The following is a 5,324-nucleotide window of genomic DNA, read 5'->3' on the forward strand; positions in this document are numbered from 1 at the left end:
ATTCCAAGCTCATATTGGTGTGATCAGCCACAGTGGGACACACTGAAACTTCACTTTATCATGGTGATGTCATTTTGGTCCTCTTCAAAAACTAAGTACAACAGCAATCTATCTGTCTGTCTGTCTGTCTATCTATCTATTTATTATCTATCCTTAGCTGCATCCTTAAAATTTTGATATATTGTCTCATTGTTGTCACTGTCTTTAATGAAATTAACTAGTATTTCCATGATTTGTTCTGTGACCCAATAGTTCTTTAAGATTTGGTTATTTAGTCTCCAATTAATTTTTAATCCTTCCTTCACTAGCTTTTTTTAAAATGTAATTTTATTTCATTGTTGTCAGTAAAGGGTACATTTAATATCATTGCTTTTCCATTGGAATATAAACACCTCATATTTGCAAAGCTCCTTTTAATTTCTCATTTAGTGGTACCTTTTTATATTTCTCTTAGCTCCTGTGTTTGTATTTCACAGTTTCTATTTAATTCTGGTCTTTTCATCAGGAATGCTTGAAGGTCATCTGTTTCATTCAAGGATCATATTTTCCCTTACAGAATTATACCCAGTTTTTCTAAATAAACTATTGTTCGTTATAGACTGATATATTTTCCCTTTTGGAATAGTTTTCTGTGCTCTTTTTCTTTACATTGGTGGTTGCTAAGTCTTGTGTGATTCTGACTGTGTGATTCCTTAGTACTTGAATTATTTCTTTCTGAGTGTTTAAAGTTTTTTTTTCCCCTTTGGATCTAGAAGTTCTGGATTTTGGCTTCCTGAGAACTTTCATTTTGGGGATTCTTTCAGGAGGTGCCTAGTAGATTATTTTCTGCTTTCACTTTACCTTCTGGTTCTGAGAGACCTGGACAGTTTCCTTTCAAGATTTCTTGAAATATGATATCTAGACCTTTTTAAAAATTATTATTATGGTATTCACTTAGTATAATGATTCTTATATTTCCCCCCTCAATTTGTTTTCCACATCAGTTGTTTTTGTTGTGAGATACTTTAGATTTTACCCACTATGCACTTTATCTTTGCTTTTAAAACTTATTATTGTTTCCTAGAATCAATAACGTTTATTTGAATCTAATTGTAAGGAACTTTATCTGAGTAAATTTTTGTACCTCTGATCTTAAACTGTTAGTTATCTTTCCAAGTTTCTCATCTTGTTTCTTTTCCAATTCTTTCTTATTTCCTTAATAATATCATTTTATCTCTATTTTTAAACACATAATTTCTTTTAGGAGTTCTAATTAATCTTGAAGCCCAGCTATCTTTGTTTGTAGATTCTATAGAGCTATTTTATCTTCCAGGTTTTCTTATTAATTTCTGACATTGTAATAGCTCTTTAATTTTTGTTCATTTTTTTTTTTTTTTTGGTGCTGAGGCCTTTCTCCTCACAGATCTCTGTTACATTGATTTCAGGGTCATATTAATCTCACTGAGGGCTTTTCCTTTTGAAAAGGAAGAAATTATGACCCTTTCCTTTTTCCTCACTGGATTGTTCTTTTGCCCAGCAGCTGTCTGAGGTACTTCCTCCTCCAGAGATCATATTTTGTTGAGTTCTCCTTAATCTGAAGTAAGTTTCCTTTTCATGGAGTACAGGGTCTCCTCTGCCTACTAAGTTAAGTCCAATTCCTTCATCTGGGGCCCTTTCTTTTACCCTACAGCTAGTTCTGAAGTGCCCCCTCATTCTGATATCAGACCTTTGTCCAGGGGGACTTTTCTTTGCTCTGTGGTTGAGTCTGTGGTCCACCAAACTTGGATATGGCAGCCATCATACTAAGGCCATTCTCTATCCTGTGAACTAAGATGTCAAACTGTCTACTCCCTCTTCTGGTGATAGAGGTCACAGTGATTGTGTTGAAAGTGATTGTGATGGTTGGGGATTGTCATGGAGTAATTGTACATCTTTCTTCTACTCCACCATCTTGGCTGGTTCTTTCTGTCATTATGTAAGGGGAAGGTGCTAATAAAAGGATGGATAGACTGGACTTAATTGTATCTGATAACTGCATGGATCATGGAACTGGGGAGAAGCTGAAAAAAGACATTTCCCCCACTGCCAACTTTGAATATCAGAGTATAGAAGACAATACAGTGTGTGTGTGTGTGTGTGTGTGTGCGTCTGTGTGTGTGTGTGTGCGTGTGTGTGTGTGTCTGTATGTGTGTGTGTAGGGTAGGTAGGGGGTGGTCTCTGTAAGAAGAACCCTCAGACATGGGATTATCAGTGACTTGGAGATTTTCATATACCTCTGGGACTAATGGTTCTACACTCAAGGGTTTCTAGGTTTTTTCCCTTTCTTTTAGTGAAACTTTCTTCTCAATGTTATTAATTGTATGCTTATAATGGAAAGTCACTCTCTGTATCCTAGAAAGTACCATGTGCACATTTTTCAAAGTTTTTTACATCTGGATATTATAAGCCAATACTGGAGAAAATCCACTACAGGGAACCAGGCCTCTCTTGTGCTGTGAGACAGTCTTTGGCACAAGGGTGAGATAATTCTCCAATGGTTAGTGGATATTTCTTTGCCTCTCCAGTAAGACTGTGAACTTCTAGAGGGCCTACATGATGTCTTTTCTTATTTTAAATCTCTTGCTGATCAAGGCCCAAATTATTCATTAGTGACCAAAAGGGGTATGGCATTTCTCTGCTGAGGTGATTTATAGGAGTTTGGAATAAAATTGCCTAAAATTCATTACATCAACAGGAGAGGCAGACACAGGAAGCTTACTTATTTAGCACTGGAATGTCCACAGATTGCAATATATATTTGCTTTTCTGTCTTTTTTAGTGTTTACTCCAAATTTGGAGGAAGATAGATGTATTAGGATGGGAACTGGAAGAGCTGTCATGGGGGAAAGTATTCTAATTGGTTCAACTTAGCCCAAAGGCGGAACTAGAAGTTATGAATGGGAATTATAGGGAGGTCTATTTCCTTTCCAAAATATGGGGGTGGGCAGTTGGGGGGGGGGTGCTTCTATACAAAAAGAGCTTTCTAAGAACAAAATGGATTACCTCAGGAGGTTGTAAATTTCCCATTGTGAGAAACCTTCAGGAAGCGAGGGAAAGCAATCACTTGTTGGAGCTGTTTTAAAAGGGAGTCCTGCTAGAGGGATGAGCTGAGATGCAGAGGGACCACAGTGAAAAGAGCACTGGTTCTGGAGTCAAAGGACCTGGGTTCAAATTTCACCTCTGATGACTACTACCATACAAGACACAACCTCCCTGGACATCAATTTCCCCTGTAATAAGAAGGGGTCTTATTAAATGGCTTCTGAGGTTCTTTCCAGCTCTAAACCTATAATCATAGATTTTTTTAAAAATAATGTTTTATTTTCCCCACTATTATACATAAAATAATTTTAACATTCTTTTTTTAAATTTTTGAGTTCCAAATTCTATCCCTCCCTCCCCTCTTCCTTCCCTGAGAGAATAAGTGTAATATGATATAGGTTACAAATATGCAAATATATAAAACAAATTTCTATATTAATCCTTTTTAGAATGAACCTCAAAAAGAAAGAAAGAAGAAAAGAAGGAAGGAAGGAAGGAAGGAAGGAAGGAAGGAAGGAAGGAAGGAAGGAAGGGAAAAACAGTATTCTCTGGTTTGTATTCCTTAAGTTTGTTCTCTGGAGATAGGACATTTTTCATGTGTCCTTTAGAATTGTCTTGGATCATTGTATTATGAAAATAGCTAAAGCATTCAGTTGTTCATCACACAATATTGCTGTTACTCTGTGCAATGTTCTGGTTCTGCTCACTTTCTCTGCATCATTTTGTATAAGTCCAGGTTTTTCTGAAATCATCCTGCTTGTTATTTCTCATAACACAATTATTTCATTACCACAACTTGCTCAGCCATTCCCCAATTGATGGGCATCCCCTCCATTTCTAATCCTTCACCACCACAAAAAGAGCTGTTATGCATATTTTTGGACGGTATCGCTGAATCACAGGGTGTACATAATTCCAAATGCTTCTCCAGAATGATTGGATCAGTTCACATCTCCATCAGCAAAGCATTAGTGTCCCAGTTTTTCCACATCCCCTCCAACGTTTATAATTTTCCTGTTCTGTTTTACTAGCCAATTGGATAGGTGTGAAGTGGTACCTCAGAGATATTTTTAATTGTATTTCTCTACTCAAGAGTAATTTGAAGCATATTTTCATATGACTATAGATAGCTTTGATTTCTTTGTCTGAAAACTGCCTGTTCATATCCTTTGACCATTTATCAATTGAGGAATGACTTGTATTCTTATAAATTTGACTCAGTTTTCTATATGTTTGAGACCTTTATCAGAGATACTTATGTAAAAACTTTTCCCCCCCAAGTTTTCTGCTTTTCTAATTTTGATTGCATTGATTTTGTTTGTACAAAACCTTTTAACTAAATATAATCAAAATCACCCATTTTATATTTCATAATGCTATCTCTTGTTTGGTCCTAAAGTCTTCCCTTATCCATAGACCTGACATGCTCTCCTAATTTGCTTATGGTATCATCCTTTATGTCTAAATCATATACTCATTTTGACCTTATTTTGGTATATAGCGTAAGATGTTGGTCTATACCTACTTTCTGTCATACTGTTTTCTCATTTTTTTTCCAGTAGTTTTTGTTAAATAGTGAATTTTTGCCCTAAGCTTGCATCTTTGGGTTTACTATGATTTACTAGATTACTATTATCATTTACGACTATGTATTGTGTACCTAATCTATTTCTTAACTAGTACCAGATAGTTTTTGATGATTATCACTTTATATACAGCTTGAAATTTAATATGACTAGGTCACCTTCTTTCATGTTTTTTTTTCTTTATTGATTCCCTTAATATTCTTGACCTTTTCTTCTTCCAGGTGAATGTTATTATTTTTTCTAGCTCTATAAAATAATTTTTGATACTTTAATTCCTTTGACACTGAATAAGTATATTAATTTGGGTAGAATTATCATTTTTATTATATTGGTTTGGCCTACTTACGGGCAAATGATATTTTTCCAGTTCTTTGGATATGACTTTATTTGTGTGAAAAGTATTTTTCAATTGTGTACATATAGCTCCTGGGTTTGCCTTGGCAGGTAGACTCCCAAATACTTCATATTTTCTGCAGTTATTTTAAGTGGAGTTTCTCTTTCTATCTCTTCTTTTGTTGGTAATATATAGAAATTGAACTTCGTTGGTAATATATAGAAATACTGACGATTTCCATGTGTCTATTTTATATCCTGCAACCTTGCTAAAGTTGTTAATTATTTCAAGTGGTTTTTTAGTCTATTCTCTAGGATTCTCTAGTTTACCATCATATCATCTGT

Source organism: Notamacropus eugenii, chromosome 1 (assembly GCF_028372415.1).
Source record: "Notamacropus eugenii isolate mMacEug1 chromosome 1, mMacEug1.pri_v2, whole genome shotgun sequence".
Lineage (NCBI taxonomy): Eukaryota > Metazoa > Chordata > Mammalia > Diprotodontia > Macropodidae > Notamacropus > Notamacropus eugenii.